The sequence below is a fragment of the Narcine bancroftii genome, chromosome 5 (assembly GCF_036971445.1).
Source record: "Narcine bancroftii isolate sNarBan1 chromosome 5, sNarBan1.hap1, whole genome shotgun sequence".
NCBI lineage: Eukaryota > Metazoa > Chordata > Chondrichthyes > Torpediniformes > Narcinidae > Narcine > Narcine bancroftii.
The window spans coordinates 33,012,241-33,035,495 of NC_091473.1; the positions used below are offsets into that span (position 1 = coordinate 33,012,241).

Below are 23,255 nucleotides of genomic sequence, written 5' to 3' on the forward strand. Positions count from 1 at the left end.
GACATTGGAGAAGGTGATGCGGTGGATTTTGAGTTTTAGGAAGTGGGCCAAGCTCGGTGAGTAAAGCTCTCGGTGCTGCTACAGTCGATTAGGCACTTTGTTACCTGCCCATTGATTTTGATGTCCATCATGGAGCATCCGAGGCCATGAGAGATGTCCCTGATCAGGGTGGTGGCTGCTAGGACCATCTCAGTGTCCGAGTCATCGTTCCTCGATGGTGGAGGCGAGTTGCAGCCGGCGGCATCCTCTGCAGGTATCGCGAGAGGTGAGTGTTGACCGGTGATGCTCTCCGTAGGTGTGGGGTGCGGTGGGTGGCAATTAGCAGCATCCAGAGGCATGGGATCCATCAGTAGGATGGCCTGGTCAGCACCCATGTTGACCACATCATCATCATCATCGGTGCTGTGTTCGTTGTAGGCCTGGGAGGGCCTGAGTGGTGCCTGTGCTTGACCGGCCCAAGATGAGGGCGCTGCATGGGGGTGCCTATCAGTGGCATGGCTGGCCTTCCTACCCGGCTGCACTGGGTGCCATCAGCAGTCTGTGCGGATAATGTAATCGCGGGCGGCAGAAGTGACGTCACTCTGTGGACCAGAAGCGACGTCATCGTAGTCCACGGAAGTGGCGACTTAGCAAGGTGGTAAGGGTGAGAGCTGGTCCGGGTGCATGGCGTGCATGCAGTTTTCATTGCCGGCGAGGCCGAAAGTAAGGCTGCCGAGGTTGGGGAGGCCAGAAGTAGCTGCGAAGGCAATGGCGTTGCCCGGTCATCGCACATGCCCAGGACCGGAAAGGAGGGCTGCTGAGCTGCCGGCAGACTTTGAAAGGTATTCTTTGGTGAAGTGGCCTTTCCTTCCACATCTTGAACAGTACTGATTCTGGCCATGCAGTTTTGGCATGATCAACGATCAGACCCACACCGTGACCCTCAGTACTTACAAGGGCGTGGGGCTCCCGCAATATTGATGTTTTCATCCACCATCTGGTCTTGGGCCACAACTGCTGTCTGTGCTGACCACGAGGAGGGATAGGGAAGCCTGGAGTCGAGACTTCGATGTGCAGGGCTGCTACCTTCAGGGTTCAGACTACCTCCACTGTTTTGGCCAGGGAGTAGATATTGTCCTCTAGCAGCTTCTGCCTGACGGCTCTTGCATATAGACCCTGGGTGTAGGCATCTCTGATCAATATTTCGACCTCCTTTTCATTCACCCGGGGTTCTGCCAGACACAGCCGGGCTAACTCACGTAGGGCACCCAGGTAGGACTCGGCTGTCTCTTCAGGCAACTGGGCACGAATACTCAAAAGGTACCTTGCGAAGTCCATGTTTGTGGGGGGTTTATGGTCTCTAGGGTGTTCATCGCTTCTGAGTACTTGGTGCAGTGTTTGAATCCCGGGAAGGCTCGGGGACCCAGCTCCAAGCAGAGTAAAATGAGCCTTTTTCTGTCGGAGCCAAGGATGTTGCCTCGATGATTGCTTCGACCGTGTGCTTCCAGATTTCGAAGCGTGCCTGCGCTTCCGGATGGCGCGGGTTGACTTTGAGGCTTCCGCGCTCAGGAGCTTCTGCATAGCAGCTTCAAATTCTATGTTGAATAAATTGTGGTGCACTATTGAACAGAAGCAAACACACAAAACAGTCTGTTCTACAGGCTTTATTCAGCATAAACTTCCACAGAGTTGGCTGTGAGAATACTGTTGCAAGCTCTGAGACTGGCTTCGAAGGGATGGATCTAGCTTACATCCCGGCAACCATCTGGGTGGGGCTTGGTCTATTCAGGTCGGCTGATTGACAGCCGACCAGGTGTTTCCTTGTCCTCCAATGCTCTTCTGCAGGTACAAAGGTTGCCCCCTGTAGTAGGCTAGTGGTGATTCACCACAAATACAGCACAGTATCTTTGTCTTTTAAACTTTATTCTTAATCCAGGTGTATTAGTTTGACATTGTAAGAGTTTCAGGCAACCGGAAAATGCACTTATCTGGTATCCCACGGATGCTCATGAAAACCCCTGAATTTCTCCAGTACATTGTTTTTTTGAAACACAAATGGGCATGGCCCACGTCAAGAGATTGAGAGGGAAAAAAAATTAAGGAAAAATCCAAAAATATCAGGCATCATAGCAGAAGGCTTGGAGGGTAGAAGACTCAAAAAAAAAAATCTGGAGGAAGTTCATTTTCCTAGGGTCTTTAACTCATGAATTGAGAAGTGTATATATTGTTAAAGAATTATATTGCACAGAAATAGTTCTCTCAACCACCTGTGTTGGCCAAGCACCCAGTTATATTCATCTTGTACAAATCCCATTTTATATTCTCCAAATCCCCTCAAATGTTTGAACTTCCTCCAGATATACTTTTCTTTTTGAGTCCACATTTCTTCAAGTTAAAAACACATCTTGCCACAATTGGAGCAATATTAGACTGTAATGACGGAATCATTGAGAAAAGCTCATATAGATATTTCTTTCATAATACAGAAATACCAATATTGTCTGTACCTCAAGAAATGGCATGAAAATAAGAATAGAATAAATATGAAATCCAAGTATGCTGTCAGCAGTGAAGAGCATAAAAAATGTTGCAAGTACCATGGAAAGAATCAAAATGGGTAACATGTGGTAAATGAGTAATGAGACATGGATGAAAACTTTAATCGTGCTGATTAGACGATAGAGAACTATTGATATGCCCAAGTGCATGTTCAGAACACCTTTACATATTTAAAAAATTTAGACATACAGCACGGCAACAGCTCTTTCGACCCATGTCCCTGTGCCACCCAGTTGACCTACAAACCTGGTACATTTTTGAGCAGTGGGAGGAAACTGGAGCACCCGGAGGAAACCCACACAGACATGGAGAGAATGCACAAACTCATTATAGACAGTGTTGCATTAGAACTCCAGTCACTAGCACTGCAAAACAGCGTTGCCCTAACCCTCTGATCATATGGTGATTAGAATGTGTAGTATAGAAATTAGTGATGGGAGCCCTGCGGTTTATAATTCAATTACTACCTTGTATTCAAAAGCTTAATTCAAATGGATTACATATTCTTCTGATACCAAACCAGGAGGGTCAGAGGGATTGGAAGACACAATTCCAATTTCAGGATAAAAACTGAGAATTGTGGAAGCGTGAGGAATCGGGGTACATCTCTGGAGAGAGAAAAAAAGAGTAAATGTTAAAGCTCAAAGTCTTGCATCAGAAATGAGATGTATGGTTGGGCAGGACAACAGAAGGTGAAATTGCAGATCCATGCAAGTGCCGTGGAAAGAATCAAAATGGGTTACATATGTGGTAAATGAGTAATGAGTAATGCTAATAATAACATTGAGACACTCAGAGGTTTTGGTGAAGCTGATCCACTACATGTCCATCAGTTCACAGCTTTAGTTATAAAACCAGGTGAATACTGAATTATTCAATCAAAATAATGGAATACAAGCCAGGTGAAAGGTTACCCAAACTGTATTAGCGTCGGATAAGACCACTCCTGGACACTGTACTGGACTTTGGTTACTGATATGCAAAGAAGTTTAATATACTGACGCAGAATATTGAATCTATGTGTCAAATGTATGAGAAACTTGGGCTTTTCATAATAACAGGAAGAAACGTGAGGTGTGCTTCCATAAATGTCGAGAAGAGAATTGATTTAGAAATAATAGCTCCAGATAATTACCAAAATTGGATTTGAAGGATTGAATCAGAATGAAGTTTATTGATGGGAGGTTTGGATAAAATCCGAAGGTGGTGTAGGTAATGGATATGTTCATGGTGGATAGTGTGTGCAGTACAATCAGAGCAGATCACTTACCAACTCGGTAACAGTAAGTAGAATTTCTTATGGATTCAAATGTATGGGTAGAAGAATGGATACATTTTACGTTCACAAATTAGGAACCAGAACAATGAGGAGAAATAAGATATAAAGAAAAGGTGGAGGTGAAAATCAGAGAAAAGAGAGATACTGTCCGTCAACATCTCAGTGCACCCCAGAGCTTGTTCCAGTCACTTTTGTACAGTGGGAAACATGAAAACTAGACAATTCACAGTAAGCTCTTGAATACTGCAATATTGTTTTAAATAAAACAGTAAATGTACAACAGTTATGTTCAAGGAGAGATAAATATTAGTTAGTAATTGCCATGTTCTTTTACATCCTCCTGTGAGTGGACAAGATCTTGGGCTTACCTCTGACCCTGCTTTACTGTGTCACCAAAGTGACTGCTCAAGGCTGTAGAGTGAGACTTCAACCCGTAACCTATTGATACAGGTTAAGAATGCTGCCAGCTGAAAACATGGCGGTGAGCTGCTGCAGTGGAGATCAAAATACTAAGTGGAAGGAAGTGCACTGATGAGAGATGTACAACAGCAAGAGTCTTGCATGCAGAAAGATGGGGCTTACACAGTCACTGGGAATTGTATTGGTGATGAGGTTTAGTATTAATTCTAATGAGATTGTTGTGTGGATAATGGGGAATGAGGGTGTAAGCTGTAGAGGGGAGTGAAACCAAGGGGAAAGGGAATTCCAGTTTTATTTGCAAAGAGTAAGATTTATAAAATGGACCAAATCATCAATACAGCAAAAATTGTATTCCACTGTGGCTCAGATTAAACCCCAGTCCCAGTTTTCCAGGTGTATTGTGGTCCCACTGTGCTAGTATTGTATCAGTGGAGTTGTACAATCATAAATACATGCAGCACAGAAATGGACCCTCATCTATTCTGTCCAAGGTGATTATCTGCCTTTTGGATATGAGGAATAACTGGGCAATATTCCTGGCCACCAACAACTTTTAAAATGGCAATGCAAAAATCTTGGAAAGAAAGTAATATAAAGTCATGAAAATGGAATTAGATCCAAATGAAGAACCACTGAAGGCCACATCTATGATAGGTAGAATGGCCCCTATCTTTCTTACAATTTTCTTGATCTTCTGCAGAAATCTGAAATGGAGCTGGAGTCTGTCTTATTGAATCAAAGATTATAATGAACAAATAATGAACAAATGTAATAACCCAAGATTTTTGGCACCCTCTGAATAATTTAGACTATATAGTTTGAAAGCTGAACCTTTTATTTTGGAAGACCTCTAAAATAACTGATTTTATGTAATAGCTATACAAAATACTCCAACAATATTATTTTAATAAAGTTTAAGTACTTGATTATAAAGGTAAAACCCAATGGATATAAAATGGAATTTTAAAAATTTCTAATTGAATCAGTGTATTCTAGATGCTTACTGTTTTGGAGCTTGCTTAAATATTTACAGAGGCTCCGATAGCTCAGTGGTTAGAGCACTGGTCTTGTAAACCAAGGGGCACTGGAGTACCTGGTGACTCTCTGTCCACCCTACAGTAGACACTTCATGTATGTTACATTCTAAATGTAGTCCTCTCCTTGAGCATGTTGTAGATTTCTAGGCTCAATATCAAATTCAAATTCAAAAACTTGGCTTTTTCAGTTTGTATCAGATATTTTGTAGCTTATCCATCTCTCTGCCTGCCTCTCTCAGCCCAACTTGGTTCACTGGACATTTCTTGTAGCTCTTCAGTTCACGCCTATTGTATTTCCTTTGCAGTATTGCTTTCTAACTACCCTGGTTAAATTTATCAATTTCATCAATGGTTTTTGACCATGGCAGCACTGTATAAATTTTATCAAATATATTCCCTTTATCCTACCTATCCCTACACTCTCAGAAAATTAAAAATAAATTATCTCTTCATTCCAATTCTGACAGTCTTTAACCTGAAATATTAAACTTGATTCCCTTTCCATAATGCTGCCAGATCTGCTGAGTGCTCAAAGCATCTTTTGTTTTCATCAGAGATTGATTTAATTATTCCACCAGCAGAACAAACCTATTCTTTACTCAATCCCTAATCCATCACACAGCTTACATTGCTTCTGGCAGATCAAGAAGGAAAATGTGAGGGTACTTGCTGCAACAATTATCATTGAGACTTCGAGCTTGGTTTTTGAATCTGATTGTCAACGTAACAACATATTTGGCATCATTCTCTAAGAGTCTGCTGAATTACTTCATCACTAAGATATTGTTAAAATTCAACCAGATGTTTCTGATCTATTGGTCCATCTTTTATATTTGGTTCATAAGGGTTCCGGAAAAATGGAAACCAGCTTTCTCTATTCCTGTAACAAAGAATATAATTCCAGACCTGTAAATCATAGTTTTGTTTGAGTAGTTATTATTTTATGGGGCATTGCAATGTAAAAAGGTATCACGTATGTTATATAATTAGTTAGGTAATTTCTCTTCATGATCACAGATAAAATATTTTATGGACTTTCCTTTAAGGTTGACTTTGATAGGCTGTAAATAATAAAGGCTTGCATCTCGGCAAAGGAATGGAGTGCCACTTCGATGTGAGGGTAAGCCACTCATCAGGAGATGACTGTTCCATGCCATCAAACTGAATTTGTGCTCCATATTATATTATATGTGCTCACCGATCATAATATGAAACACAATGATGCAGTTTTCACATTGTCCTCTTACAATGACATTCATCAACTGTTGGGAAAATAGCACTAAATCAGCTGCTGCTGTTGACCGATGTACCATCGAAGTTTCCTTTAGTAACAGCTATAAACTGAATTTTGACCCCCTTTTTAAAAAAGTCCTGAAAGATGGGTATTCCAGACAGATTCACATCAGAGCTGCTGATTTGTGCAGCAACAATTTTTAATGGAATCTGGATTTTTTAAAATAGATCATTTAGTATTTACAATAAATTGTGTATGTTTCTAGGTGTATTTTAGATATATTAACCATATAACCATTTACAGAGCGGAAACAGGCCATGTTGGCCTTTCGAGTCCGCACCGGTTCACTAGGACAACTCTACTAGCTCAATCCTCCCACTCTCTACCAATATCCATCCAACCCTCTCACCTCTATGTATACATCCAACCTTCTCTTAAATGACAGAAGGGACCCTGCTGCTCACTGTTAGTCTTCGTTTAGATATTCCAAATACTTTTTGCTCCCTCAAAAACAGAACTAAGCAGAAGTTAAACCTGCCTCTTTGAAGGATTAATTTAAGCTTCCCACTTGCAATCGACTTTGTTTAATCCAGAACAGGCTAAATCTACAACTATTTTAAGATAAGCCTGTGCAAGTCACTTTGAGCTCAGTCATGTTCCTTTCTTATTTATGGACCAAATAATGATTTTACACTTGGGCATTTAAACCATAATTTCACTCTGCTAGTGTCTGAGAAATTTAAACTATAGCTTGTTATTAACCTATTTAAAGTGCCATGAGAAATAATTTGAGCTGAAATATTACATCATTGAACATAAACTTGGGAAGATTTAGGACCTGTACTTGAAATGTACTGAAACATTATGAAACAACCCTATTATGAAGATACCACAAAATATCTGCCATTAACAATAGGTTATTGTTACTTGATATGGCTTTGTCACATCCTTATTAAAGTTCATTGCACTGCTGTTTATTAAAGGTTGGCATTTCACCATAGCAACGCTTTACTTCCCAGAGCAGTGCAAATGTCTCTTACCTCATAACACTTTCAGCCACAGAGTTAATTAGAGCTGTCCTGTTGCAGATGTGTTAAAAAGGCAGTGAAATTGTTCCTAGTGTGGAGAAGCATGATAATAAAATACTCCCAACATGCAAGCAAGATTCATCTGCAAGCCATCAACCGTGAAAACCTGATATGAACAGATTTTATGCAAACTTTTTTTATCCATATGAATAAACTGGAATGGGTTTGAATCATAAAACAGAGTTTTATGTTATTTTAATGATGTACTGCAATTCATACAAGAGTGTTGATATTATCTAATATAGATTTTAAATTGTGAGTGATCCAGACTTAATGTAGGAACGCTTGAACTAGAGCACAAGGCTCCAAAAATACAATCACTTAAATGGTACATTGTAACTTTAGAATCTACTTGGAAGAGATCTGCAAATGATCACCTCCTGAATCTCAATGCAGTATAATATTGGAGATAACGCTTTTCTGCAATATATCAGGATTGCTTCAATAGCACCACCCTCCCCTGCAGTGTTTATTAACAAAAAAAAGAGGTAAGCTATTGGGCTTCAAGTTACTCAATATCCAAACTGTGAAACATGAAGGTTTGCAGACGTTTTGATTGAAGTAGAAACCATAGAACATTACAGCATATAAACTAGCCCTTCTCGTCTGTGTCAAAGTATTTTTCTGCTGTCCCATTGACCTGCAAACAGTCATTAGCCCTCTATATTCCCCCCACCCCTATCCATGTACCTTTCAAATTCTTACTAAATATTAAAGTTGAGCCTGAATTCACCCCCTAAGTTGGCAGCTCCTTCCATATTGCCACCACTCTCTGTGTGAAGAAGTTTCTATTTATGTTACCCCTAAACCTTTCCCTTTTCACCCTTAATCCATGTCCTCTGGTTTGCATCTCAGTGGGGAAAGTCTACCTACATTTACTCTGTCTATCCCCCTCATAATTTTAAATACGTCCATCAAATCTCCCCTGCTCCAGGGAATAAAGACTTAACCTGTTTCACCTTTCCCTGTAACTCAGTTCCTGAAGTCCAGACAACATCCTATTAAATCTTCTCTGAAGTCTTTCTAACTTATTGATATATTTCCTGAGGTTAGGTGACCAAAACTGCAGACAACACTCCAAATATGGCCTCACCAATGTCTTATACAACTTTTCCATAACATTCAAACACCAATAATCAATACTTTGATTTATGAAGGCCAATCTGCTAAAAGCTCTCTTTACACCCCTAACTACACGTGACACCACTTTCAGGGAACTATGTATCTATATTCCCAGATCCCTCTGTACTACCATATTCCTCAGTGCCCTACCATTTACCATGTTTGTCCTTCCAATGTGCAACACCTCTCACCATTTTTTAGCCCATTTTTCCAGCTGGTCCTAATCCCTCTGCAAGCTTTGAAAACCTTCTTCGCTGTCCACAATGGCTCTAATCTTTGTGTCATCAGCAAACTTGCTGATCCAGTTTACCACATTATCATCTACTCATTGATATAGATAATAAAAAACAATGGTCCCAAGCACTGATCCCTGAGGCCCACCACCAGTCTTTGGCCTCCAGTCTGAGAAGCAACCATCCATCACCACTCTATGGCTTCTCCCGTAGAGCCAATGTCAAATACATTTTACTACCTAAGCTTCTGAACTTTCCTGACTAACCGGGACCTTATCAAAGGCCTTACTAAAGTCCACATAGACAACATGCACAGCATTTCCTTTATCAACTTGCCTGGTAACCTCCTTAAAGACCTCTATTAGATTGGTAAAATGTGACCTACCACGCACAAAGCCATGTTGACTATCACTAATTAGTCGCTGGCTATCCAAATACTCGTACAGATAGAGCTTGACTTATGATGTCCCAACTTGCGATATTTCAAGGTTATGATAGTCACATTCTGGTACTTTTCATTTCAAATTACGATGTTGCCCCACACACTATGCATTGCAGAGAAGCAATGCTGAGCAATTACAGCACTGCACAAGAGTAGCCTTCAGCATGCGCCAACCATCATGAGTGCACTGTACAGTACTATACAGCAAACCAGCCATCATGTAAAATTTGTGTCGCATCAGAGTTGAGTCACGTCAGAATCAGGTTGCATAAAAGTTTACATTGCATCGCATACAATTCGGGTTGCGTCAAATTTGTGTCATGTCAGAGTTGTGTCGCTTCACATTCGTGTCATGTCAAATTGTATTATAATAAAAGTTTTCACCGTCTACATAAAATTTAAATTACAAAATGCTAGTGTGCATGCAGTAATGTTTTTTTCAGTTTAAATTGTGTTGTAAGAAAAGTTTTCACCATTTAAATTAAAAAAAAAAATGGTAGAGTGCGGTATTGTTTCAACTTAACTTAAAATAATTCCAACTTACGATGTGTCCCTTGGATTGGAACCTTATCATAAGTCAGAGTCTACCAGAATATCGAATCTCCAGTTAATTTTCCTACTACTTTCCAGAGTTGCATTTGGAGCCTTTTTAAAATTACAAAACACATGAGCTGCCCTCCAATCATCTACCACCACACTTGTTGCAAAGGACAATTCAAATATTTCTGCCAAATTCCCTACAATTTATACACTTGCGTCTCTCAAGGCCTGAGGGAAATTCTTGTCAAGCCTTGGAGATTTATCCACTTTTACTTGTTTTAAGACAGCAAGCGCTTCCTCCTCTTTAATCTGTCCAGGTTCCATGACTTCACTGCTTGTTTTCCTTACTTACCATGACTCTGTGCTCTTTTTCCAAATGAATACTGATGGTAAAAAAATATTTAAAATCTCCCCATGTCTTTTAGCTCCATACAAATCCGACCACCCTGATCTTTAAGGGGACCAATTTTGTACCTTACTATCCTTTTGCTCTTAATATACCTTTAGAAACCCTTAGGATTTTCCTTCATATTGTCTGCCAAAGCATTGTCTTCTTTTAGCCACCCTGATTTCTTTCTTAAGGTTTTTCTTGCATTTTTTTATACTCCTCAAGTACCTCTTTTGCTCCACGTTGCCTTTTCTTGTTATACACCTCTCTTTTCTTCCGAACCATATCTCCAATATTGCTCAAAAACCAAGGATCCCTATGCCTGTCATCTTTTTCTTTAATCCTGAAAGGTCCATGCAAACTCTTATTCTCAAAATTTCACCTTTAGAAGGTCTTCCGCTTACCTTACACATCCTTGCCATAAAACATCTTATCTGAATCCATGCATTTTAGATTGGCCTTTCTCCAGTTTAAAATCTCAACCCAAGGACCAGACCTATCCTCTTTCTTTGGCTTGGCTTCGCGGACGAAGATTTATGGAGGGGGTAAAAAAGTCCACGTCAGCTGCAGGCTCGTTTGTGGCTGACCAGTCCGATGCGGGACAGGCAGACACGATTGCAGCGGTTGCAAGGGAAAATTGGTTGGTTGGGGTTGGGTGTTGGGTTTTTCCTCCTTTGCCTTTTGTCAGTGAGGTGGGCTCTGCGGTCTTCTTCAAAGGAGGCTGCTGCCCGCCAAACTGTGAGGCGCCAAGATGCACGGTTTGAGGCGTTATCAGCCCACTGGCGGTGGTCAATGTGGCAGGCACCAAGAGATTTCTTTAGGCAGTCCTTGTACCTTTTCTTTGGTGCACCTCTGTCACGGTGGCAGATGCAAGGATCGACAATGAGATAGACAACAGACTCGCCAAGGCAAATAGCGCCTTTGGAAGACTACACAAAAGAGTCTGGAAAAACAACCAACTGAAAAACCTCACAAAGATAAGCGTATACAGAGCCGTTGTCATACCCACACTCCTGTTCGGCTCCGAATCATGGGTCCTCTACCGGCACCACCTACGGCTCCTAGAACGCTTCCACCAGCGTTGTCTCCGCTCCATCCTCAACATCCATTGGAGCGCTCACACCCCTAACGTCGAGGTACTCGAGATGGCAGAGGTCGACAGCATTGAGTCCACGCTGCTGAAGATCCAGCTGCGCTGGATGGGTCACGTCTCCAGAATGGAGGACCATCGCCTTCCCAAGATCGTATTATATGGCGAGCTCTCCACAGACCTATCCTTCTCCATCCATAATTAACTTGAAACTAATGGCATTATGATCACTGGACACAAAATGTTCCTCTACCCATACTTCTGTCACCTGTCTTGTTCCCTAATAGAAGATCTGGTATTATACTCTCTTATAATTGGAACCTCTATATAATTAATTCAGAAAACTTTCCTGAACACACTGGACAAATTTCAAGCCATCTGGCCCTTTTACAGTATGGGAGTCCCACCCAATATGTGGAAAGTTAAAATCTTCTATTACACCAAGATGTTTTCTGCAGCTATCTGCTATCATTCTACAGATTTACTCCTCCAATTCTCGTTTACAATTGGATGGTCTATAATACAATCCCATGAGTATGGTCATACTTTTCCTGTTCTTTAGCTCCACGCAGATAGCCTCAGTGGACAAGCCCTCTGGTCTGTCCAGCCTTAGCATAGCTGTGATATTTTCCCAAACGAGCAATGCCACTCTTCCCCCTCTCATCCCTTTTGTCCTATTGAGTCTGAAACATCGGAAACCTGGAACATTGAGCTGCTAGTTCTGCCCTTCCTGCAACTAAGTTTCACTAATGGCTACATGTCATAATTCCATGCGCCTATTTATGCACCAAGGTCATCTGCCTCCCCTACAATATTTTTTTCATTGAAATGGAAGCAGCTGAGAACATTTTTACCACATACCCTTTGTCTTTTCATGTCACGTGCAATTTTCACATCATTTCACATCCTCCACTCTATCTGCTCTGGCACTCATCACCTGCAAATATAGTTTAAACCCGCAGCCCCAGCAAACCTTCCCACAAGGATGTTATTCCCCCTCGAGTTCAGATGCAAACCGTCCCATCAGAACAGGCCCCACCTTCCCTGGAAGAGAACCCAATGATCCAGAAACCTGAAGCCCTCCCTCATTCATCATATCTTTAGCCATGTGTTAAGTCCGATAGCTCAGTGGTTGGAGCACTGGTCTTGTAAACCAGGAGTCGTGAGTTTGTTCCTCACTGGGGCTTCATTTCTGTGAGGGGCATTTGACAAAATCTCTGTATTCCTTAAGGTAGACAAAGTTGAAGAATTTCATACAAGTTACATTCTGATGCATGATCAATTATGCAAAGACTGAAGTTACTGGAACTGAAGGCTTTTTGTTAGCAAGAGATGGACAGCATCCCTTGTTTTGCTGGCCCACACTGACCCGGGCTCGAACTTGGGGCAGGGTTGTGACATGACAGCTTTTATGGGGGATAAAGGGGAGGAGTCACGAGCTGGCCAGTGAGCGAGGACACGCATAAAAGGTCATATACACACACAATAATGGTTTCACCACATTCACCCCACTTTTCAAAAACAAGTTCCGGAGTGGGGGGGGGGGGTGTAGTGCAGTCAGGTGCTCTCATAAATTCAGTCTGTGCAGCAATGTCCTTTGGTGTTGTGACCAGTGTGCCCATGTCTGGGGATCTGTGGTGATCTCCGTTAGCTGTGGCTGCTCCATCTTGGTTGGCCAGGCTGGGGTGCTTGGTTGAGATGGGGGGGGGCGAGGTGTGTGGGTGCGTTTGTGTCAGCTGGCGGATTGGCCAAGATGGTGGAGGTAGGGATCTGAGGCCATGGAGAGCTGGGGCAGCATACCTGTTGCCTGGTTGAAGTGGGGGGGGGGGTCCCAGATGCTCCCATGTGTGCTAGGTCCTGGATGGATAGTGTATCCTCGTGTCCATCCAGGAATGCCACGTAGGTGTACTGTGGATTAGTGTGGAGCAACTGGACCCTCTCGACCAGAGGGTCAGATTTATGGGTCCTCATGTGTTGCAAAGTAGGACAAGCCTGGGGAATGTCAGCCAGGTGGGTAAGGTAGTTCCTGACTCTGATCTCCTGCGGAATGTAAAGAGTCTCTCATGAGGTGTCTCATTGGTGGCCATACACAGGAGGGACTAGGTATTGTGGAGGGCCTCTGGGAGGACTTCTTGCCAGTGGGGGATGGGGAGTCCCTTGGATTTTAAGGCCAGTAGTACCGCCTTCCAGACCATGTCATTCTCATGCTCTGCCTGGTCATTCCCTTTGGGGTTATAGCTGGTGGTCCGGCTAGAGGCAATGCCCTGGGCAGCAAATATTGGTGCAGCTCATCACTCACGAAGGATGAACTCCTATTGCTATGGACATAGAAGGGGTATCCAAAAAATGTTGAACGGATTGTTCAGAACCTTTATGATGATAGCTGTGATCATGTCCAAGCAGGAGATGGCAAAAGGGAACCGCAAGTACTCATCGATGATGTTGATGAAGTACATGTTGCAAATCATGGAAGGTAGGGGCGAGTGGCCTTGATCAGGTGTGACCTGTCGGGCTGGTAGAAGCACGGTTTGCACTCCACGCAGACTCAGCAATTTTTGGACAGCATCCAGATGTCCTCAATGAAGTAGGGGAGATAATGGGCCTTGATGAATTGAAAAAAATGGGTGATCCTGGGGTGGCAGAGGCCATCATGCCGTGCCTGCAACCTGTCCATCTGGCACTGGCATATCTCTCGAGACAGGGCAACAGGAGGCTCATTGAGATTTACGGGCTAGTTATAGTTGTAGGTGGAGAGCTCACTTCTCCACCTCAGGATTTTGTCATTTCTGATTTTACCCGCTGCTTCGACGATAACCTGGGCCTCTTTCTCGATGGAAGAGTGTTGGATCTTGGGGCCTTGGAGGGTATGTGAAGAAAACACCACTGGCCTGCCCATCTGGTTAAGTGTGGCGACCAGGGCAAAGTCCGAATGGGATGGATTCGACCACTGCATGCATTGTAGCCTTTGCGATGTCAGCTTTGATACAGTTGAATGCCTTGTGGGCTTTTGCCGACAGGGGGAAAACAGTGGCCCTGATGAGGGGATGGGCCTCTCTGTGTAGCTGGGAACCCACTGAGCTTAATAAGAGAAAAACTCCAGATACCTTTTCAGGGCCTTGAGGAAGTGGGGGTGGGGGGTGGAAGTTCTAATGGGGGGTGCATGTAGTCAGGGTCAGGGTTGGGGTTGATTGCTCCATTCTCCACAATGCAGCCTAGTATAGCCAGGTGACGTGTGCTGAAGATACACTTACTTGTGCTGTACTTCAGATTGAGGCATTTTGTGGTATGGAGGAATTTTTGGAGATTTTCAACATGGTCCTGCTGGTCATTGGCTGCAGATGGTGATGGCTTGCAACCCATGTTCGCCCACCATCTGAGCCATCTCCCTTTGGAAAATGGATATCCCATTCGTGACTCCAAAAGGGTCTCTTAGAAAATGGCACACATGTGCAAGTGTTCCAGGTGCCTGGAAGTGGCGGCAGAAGTGACTGTATTAAAGATGGCAGCCTCCATTCACATGTGGCACTGCAGGGTTTGGGAGCTTGCTTAGACTTGCAGACTTCCGTGAAGTGTCCCTTCTTCCCGCAGTTGGAGCAGACAGCATCCTCTGGCAGGGCAGCATTTCCTTGGGAGCTTGCCCTGCCCACAGAAATAGCACTTTGGGTGGTTGATGACAGCTGTTGTCGTCAGCTCGGGTCAGGAGGGGGTTTGCGATTCTGTCTCCCAAGATGGTGGCACCTGTGTCCCCTTTTAGGCGGTCGCGTTTTCGCTGGGTGAATGGCTACTTCCAGGGTGTTTGCCAGTTCGATTGCTTGAGGTAGGCTCAGTCTTTTCTGCTCGAGTAGGCTCAGCCTTACGTAATCAGAGTGAACGCTTGCTACACAGGTATCTCTGATCAGCAGCTGTGGGTACTGTTCAGTACTCACAGCCTGGCAGTTGCAGTCCTTCGCAAACTCCTGCAGGGCCCTGACAAAGTCATTGAAGGTTTTCCCGGGCCACTGCCTGCATGAGTGGAGTATGTGCTGTGCATAGACTTCATTCACCTGTACCTTGTACTGGTCTTTTAGGGTGTCCATGGCTTCTCCGTGGGCTTGGCAATCCCGGACCATCCAGCAGACTCGGTGCCTGATATATGAAAACAGCAGGTGGAGCTTGTCTTTGTCGTCCTGGATCACGGCTTCAGAGGCTGCGAGAAATCTTTCGAAACAGCGGCACCAGAGTGTGAATTTGTTGGCTGCATTGGGTTCTCTCGAGTCAATCTGTAGACGGTCCAGCTTCAAATATTTGTCCATGTTCTGAAGAAACAAAGTCTTGCTAATAAAATTGATGCACAATCAATTTAGCAAAGACTGATGTTACCGGAACTGAAGGCTTTATTAGCAAGAGACGGACAGCATCCCTTGTGTTGCTGGCCCACACTTACCCGGACTCGAACTGGGGGCAGGGTTGTGGCATGACAGCCTTTATGGGGGATAAAGGGGAGGAGTCACGAGCCGGCCAGTGAGAGCAGAGTCAAACATAAAAGGTCATATCATTTACATACAAAATAGTGGTTTCACCACAAATTCTAAATGTAGTATTACACGACAATAATGGAACCTTTACTTTTAGCTGCATTAACCTCCTATTTCTAACCTCACTTGCGCGTGTCACAGGTAACAATCCTGAGATCACAACCCTGGAGGTCCTGACCTTCAACTTGGTGACCAATTCTCTGAACTCTCTTTGCAGGACCACATCACCTTTCCTAGCCACGTCATTGGTCCCTTCATGGACTATGACATTTGGCTGCTCACCCTTCCTCCTAAGTATGCCATGAACTTGATCTGAGATAGTAAAAATACAAAAATACCTGAAGAATTTAGCAGGTCGCTTGACATCCATAGCAGGTAAAGCTATATCGACATATTAGGTCTGAGTCCTTCTTCATTTTCTGAGTTTTTACAATATTACAGATGTAATCTTTTCTTTGTTGGAATTCCCTGTCTAATACCATTATAAATATATCACAAGGACGACAGTGTTCAAGAACTCCCACCATCTCCTCCTTGGACAACCTGCACTGAACAATATATGTTACAAAACACAAGAATTGTAGATGCTGGACTTTTGAGCAATGAGGAAAAGCTGGTGGGGTTCAGTGAGTCAAGGAGCATCTATGGCGAGAAATGGAGTGTCAACATTTTGTGTTGGGACCATTTATCAAGACAAAGGGTTCTAACCTGAAATGCTGACTGCATTTCTCGCCTTGAATTCTGCCTGACATGCTGAATGCATTTGAGTTGAAGGCATTTCAAGAAGAAAGGAAAGCTTTATCGGAGAAAACTTATTCCTTTCACTTGGAATTTTACCATACATTAGGTCTTTGTGTGGCTGAGAGGATGTGGTATAACTTGCCTGTTACTTCAAGTCAAAGCGCTTAAAAGTAAAGAAATATCATGCAATTAGTTTGTAAAATAATCCATGAGCCTTTTATTATTCTTGTTAATTTGCTATAAAACTTGATGAGGCTTGCACTGAACATTTTGAACATCTGCAGTGAATGTAGAGAGACACTATTATTCAACCATTTGAATATTCCACCATATGTTGAAACATTAGGCCCTTTCAAACAGCCAAACAGCCTGAGTTTAAAGGCAGAGATTCTCTGTGCTTACCTCGGGAGACTTACCTCCATGAATGCACTCTGGTCAGCTCCAAGGCACTGACTACAATCCCTCTTGGGGGAAGGGTCAGCGGTGGAGTGCAGTGCTCCCCCACCTAGCATGAATGCATTGCCTCTGCAAGCGGCTGGCTAGGGGTGGGTTGATAACATTGTGGTGATGTAATCAGCCCACGACCCATCTCACTCACCCCTTGCTCTCCATGACACCCTCAGGGCATGAGCGGCCAGTGGGGGCCATCAGGGCAGCAGGGGCCGGGCTGTCAGAGGGGTGGCTGGGGCGGCCAGGGTGGGCTGTGACAGCCTCACCGGCCGCTCTGGCCTCCGGCACCTCTCTGGGCCACTTTAGTGATTGGGGCCACTCATAGGTGCCAGCAGCTGCATATGTGACATAATCCCCCATGCAGCTGGAACAGTTCTTGGAAACGCAGAGTAGTTCCAGCTGCATGGGGGATTATGGGTAATGAAGTTGGCCATTGTTCGCACATATGTATGACATCATTGGCACCAGTAGCCACACCTCCTGAAAGCCGCATCAATGCCCAGCTTCCTCCAGGTTGAAAGGGGACATCAGAGCAGGCTTTTTTGGGCCTGCATGAAAAGGTAAGAAATACCTTTTCATTCGGCTTTTAAGCTAGCCTCCATGTGGAGCCCAGCTATGAAAAGACCTATCGTCAAAGTAATAGTTATTTTTGGTAAGAGCTCTTGAGTTATTTTGGGGTGGAAATGGATTGGGTTGGGAGTAAGAAAAGTCCCATCCACCAAAAGTTGGTGTACTTTGACAGAAGTATAAGGTACACTCAATGAAAAGGCATGTAAGAAGGGCAATGCTATGGTAGTCATGGGGGGGATTTTAATATGTAAGTATTTTGGCAAAAGCAGGTTGGGGCCGGATCTCAAGAGAGAATTTGTAGAAAGCCTACGAGGTGGCTTTTTAGAATAGCTGGAAGCTGAGCCCTCTCAAATACTGGCTGTACTGAATTAGTTGTTGTTTAATGTACCAGAGGTGATTAGAGATCTTAAAGGAACCATTAGGGGGCAGTGTGATGGTGAGAACAAGTTTAGCATGTCTGAGAAATAATGACTGAACACAGATTAATTACAAAGAAAAAGTCTTTGTTAACGCGTGGTGGGGGGGGGGGGGGAGGGGGAAGACTCTCAAAAGGGGTCACATTCACTCACACACAGATCCCAGACAGATCACATGCAGTGGACACATTTAAACTTCTGAGACATTACAATCTGTGATATTCTCAGATAGCAGAATAAAAACGATATCCGTCACCCCTTGGTAACTGGCAGGCACAGCACCAGTGTTGATTGCAAATGTATTTCAAGATTATAATAAAGGATAAATTACAACAGTCCTATAGGTATGCACCAACTATAGCTCCCCACTCTTCAATGGGCATCACCTATGATGCTTCACTTGGTGTGGAGCAAGGGTTCATTCCTCAGGAAGAGGAAGAGATTCTCCATGTGTTGGACATTATACAGCGGCTGGGTAGAGAGGCCAGCTCAGTTATGCCCAAAATAGGCAATATTTGTGGAGAGGGAGGGGTGGGCAATGGGAAGGTGTGTGCAATTAAAGGAGTTGATAGCAAGGTGTATGCTCTTACCTGAGGCCATCTGAGCCTTGATTGACAGGCGAAGTGACTTCTGACTTGCCTGGTCAGATAACCCTCCAGGAGGAAGCACATGTTTGGAGCAGTTTCCTATCCGACCTGTTGGATAATCCTCCATTTCACAGGGAGTGATCGCAACAGAAATGAGTTCAATTTGAGATTTAACAAGAAGAAACTGAAGTCAGAAGTGTTGGTATTTCAGTAGAGGAAAGGGAATTAGTGGCATGAGAGAGGAACTGGCCAAAGTGGAATGAAAGGGGGCACTAATAGGGAAGGCCCAAGGAACCAATGGAGGAAGTTTCTACATACATAAGGAAGGTGCAGGATATAAAGATACCAAAAAAAGAGGAAATATTCAAATGGAAAAAAAAATGTCACAACTGTGGCTGACAAGAGAAGTCAACGCCAACACAAAAGCAAAAGGGCATACAAGGAAGCAATAATTGTTGGAAAGTAGAGGATTATGAAGGTAACTAAAAAATTATAAGGAAGAAAAAGATGGTTTGAATGTAGGATAGCAAATAATATCAGAGAATACAAAACCTCTTCAAGTACTGTGTTATGAGCCCAGAGGATCCCAAAACCCAGCAGCGGTAGATATTCACCAAGGCAAATGGTTACTTAAATAAAAGTTGCTCTTAATTATCTTTAAACATGAAAATAGAATCACACTTTAACTTTAACTCTATTGACTTACATAACCTAACTTAACCCCCTTCTAATTATGTGTATGTAATATGTATGTAAGTTCAGAGAAGGTCTTTGGTTCACAGTCCAATCTCATTTCTCATTCCACCAATTTCACTGGTTGCAGGCAATTCTTATATTGTGCATAGAATTTAACATTTATAAAGTTCACCAGGCTTTGGTGCTCGAAAGGTAGATGGTTATCACTTAGGAAGGTTCTTGATTTTCAGAGAGATTTGTTGTTCCAGGACATCCACATCTGATGTACTTCCATCAGTCACTAACCAAGACCTGTCAAATGGCAGACAAACCCTCTTGTAGTGTCAATGGCCATCTAGAAAACACATGCCGTGAAGCGCGGAAAGGGCATCTTTTGCATCAAGGCTTGGTCTGGTCATTCACTGCAACAGAACTTCCCCCCCAGTCATCTTGGACCTCACCATGCCGCTGGATCCGGGAGGGGATGTTAAAAGGGTGGGTCTGGACCTATGCAACCCCTATTCACCTAAATCCATTCATGCACACACTGTTCCTTTCTGAGGAGTGGGGTATCCTCATGTCAAACCCCATAAACTGACTGAAGAGAACCATCATCAACCTATGGATGGATAGCCAGAAGAAGATAAAGAGTGAACCAGAATTGAGAGTAGATGTAGGACCACTAGAAAATGATGCCAGAGAAATAATAATGGGAGATGACAGAGGAACCAAATAAGTATTTTACATCAGTTTTCACTGTGAAAGACCTTAGTAGTGTGCCTGGTATCAAAGAGTATCAGGGAAGGGAAGCGAGTGCAGTTAATATTTCAGGGGTGATGGTGCTAGTTGAAGAAGATTTTAAAAATTGGATGACATTACCTATTACTTTAATAGGAGAGTTAACTATAAAGATGAAGATTTTCCCAAGAATTCAATATCTTTTCCAGACATTACCCATCTCAATACCTCAGAAATATTTTAAGGAACTCAATAAATGGGTTTGAAAATTTTTATGAAAAGGTAAAACGTCTCGCATATTGATGCAGAAATTAACATGAAAATATGAATTATGGGGATTACAACTTGCAAATTTCTACAATTATTATAGAGGAGCTCAAATGCAATTTATTGAAGGAGAGGCTAATTTAGAACTGGGGAAGATTGCATAAAAGTCAGCTGCAACCTTTTTCTACAAATGGAATGCAAGATTGATGACAGGAATTAAAGACTCACCTCTACTGAAGCATTTAATAGATATCTGGGGTAAGATAGATGGGGAAATTGGATCTAAAGGAGGTATATCACCTTGTACCCCTTTGTTTCAGAACAGTTTAATACCTTTCCGTGAGATAACAAATTCTTGAAATTGTGGTCCGATAAAGGAGTTATTGAAGACTGTTATGGACAAGGACAATTAATGTCCTTCACTTAAATGAGGGACAAGTACGGAATATCTAGAAATATGCTTTTTTGCTATTTTCGAATAAAAAGATTTTTGTTAGAATCAGAGAGATTGTTACCTAATGCAGTGAAGTAGAAATGTTTATTAGATGAGGGACAGAACAGAAATTTTCCTCTGCAATGTACCTTCTACTACAAAGAGTAACTTGTAAACCTGGACTTTGGACTTTATAGGAACAGGAACTGAAATAGGAACAAGATTTGGTATTACGATAGATGAACAAACATCGATGGATTTGTGCAGAGATTGTATGTCCAATGCAATCAATGTATGATATAGATTAGCACAATATAACTTTATGCATCAATTATACATCACACCATATAAGTTGCATAAAATAAAATCGGATTTATCAAATAAGTGTTAGCCTGCAGCTGACGTGGACATTACCCCTCCATAAATCTTCGTCCGCGAAGCCAAGCCAAAGAAACAAGAAGGTACTTTTATGCACTCTACATGGACGTGCCTGAATGTGAGACCTTTTTGGGTGAAAGTAGGGTAATTATTAGAACAAATTACTGGTATTTCATACCCACAAAATCCTGATCTATTTTTAGTAGGGAATGTGGAAGGGGCAAGCCCCAAACTGAAACTTTCACAAAATCAAGGGAAGTTTGTGAAAATAGTATTGATGGTGGCAAGAAAGTGTTGTGGAGTTACTTGGAAGTTGGACTCATGTCTGGGTGTTGACAGATTACATGCAGAAATTCAAAAGTCTATCTGATAGAAAAAATTGCTTACAATTTGAGGGACAAGTATAATATATATTTTCAAATATGGAGCCCATATATACAAAAGATAGGTATTGTGGTTTAATTTTATCTCTTCCAATTGCTGATTCCTATGACCTCACCTGCTAGTGCAAATACTTGTTTGTCAGTTAAAGTCCTTGGTGCACCATGGCCTATGCTAGCACAATCCAGTAGCCATCCTAGTTTCTTTCTTTCTTCTTTCTTTAATATGTTACTATATAATATAAAAATGTATAAGTAATGATCAATTTTGTCTTGGGGGATTGGGGTTAGGGAGGATTTTAGTTTTAAGGGAAGGAAGTATATTTATTTTTGTAGTCAGGACTAATCTGTATTAATATGTCGGATGTATACAAATAATTATATACCACATGTATGAAAATTTAAAAAAAAAGGCTGAAGGTGCTTAGAAAGCTGAATGGTTTAAGAGTGGTTAAGGCTCCCAGATCAGATGGATTGCACTCTCTGGGTTTGAAAGAAGTAGAGGTAGAGATTATGCAGGCATTGGCAATGATTTTTCAGAAAACAATATATTCTGGAATGGTCCTGGAAGAATGGAAAATCACAACTGGCCTGAAGGAATATCTTCAAAAATCTCAAAAGGATTTCATCGAAAACTACCAATGCACACATACCAGGTGATCCCCAACCAGAAGCCCTGGATGAATCAGAGAATTTGAAAATTGCTGGGAGCGAGAACAGGGGCATTTAAGGCCGGGGATCAAGTCTTTAAAAGAAGTCCAGGTACGACCTGCGGAAGGCCATCTCTGAAGTAAAGTGCAATTCCAGAGGAAACTAGAGTTAGAGACATACACTCCAGCAGGGAGTGCAGGCTATTACAGCCTACAAAGTAGGGCAAACACTATAGATGGCTGTGATGTTTCATTATCCAATGAGCTGAACACCTTGAATGCCCGCTTTGAGAAGAACCACGCAGTGCCTGCTAGAATCCCTGAAAAGGCTAAGGACCCTGTGTTATCTGTCTCTAAGGGCAACATCAGAACATCAGAGCATCATGTCCTGATGACATACCTGGTAGGGTACTGAAAATCTGTGCCAATGAACTAGCCAGAGTGTTCACAGACATTTTCAGCCTCTCATTGCTGCAGTCAGAGGTTGCAAAAAGGCATCAAACATACCGGTACCTGAGGAATGGTGTGAACTGCCTCAATGACTACCGCCCAATAGAACTAACTTCTACTGTTATGAAATGCTTTGAGAGGCTGGTCATGGCTAGAATTAACACATACCTAAGAAAACATCTGGACCCACTGCAATTCGCCCATCATCATAAATCGCTCCACAGCAGATGCAATATCACTGGCTCTCCACTCAGCACTGGATCACCTCGAAAACAGCAATTCATGCACATTGCTGTTCTTCATCGACTACAACTTGGCCAAGAAGCTAAAAACACTAGGGCTCTGCCCCCCCCCCCAGCCCCCCCGCAACTGGATCCTTGACTTTCCCATTGGAAACAACGTCTCCTTCTCACTGATTATTGATGCAGGTGCACCCCAAGGATGTGTGCTTATCCCACTGCTCTACTCATTATACACACATGACTGTGGCCAGGCACAATTTTAATGTTATCTGATGGCATCACATGTCGGCAGAATCATGGACGGCAATGAAGAAGCGTACAAGAGGGAGGTAGATCAGCTCATTGAAACTCAG

At 42.8% G+C, this 23,255-nt stretch overlaps 1 protein-coding gene across 2 annotated transcripts in view; it reads left to right on the forward strand.

The window, feature by feature from the left end:
• The window catches only part of tafa4b (TAFA chemokine like family member 4b), a 134,003-nt gene that overhangs the window by 83,298 nt on the left and 27,450 nt on the right, over window positions 1–23,255 (forward strand). The window contains exon 1 of one of the 2 annotated variants that reach the window (XR_011357441.1): window positions 17,588–17,676. The exons of the other annotated variant lie outside the window; for it this stretch is intronic. The gene's annotated coding sequence lies outside the window, so the exon portion shown is untranslated. Of the gene's footprint in view, window positions 1–17,587; window positions 17,677–23,255 lie in introns of those variants that run through there. 2 annotated transcript variants of the gene reach the window in all.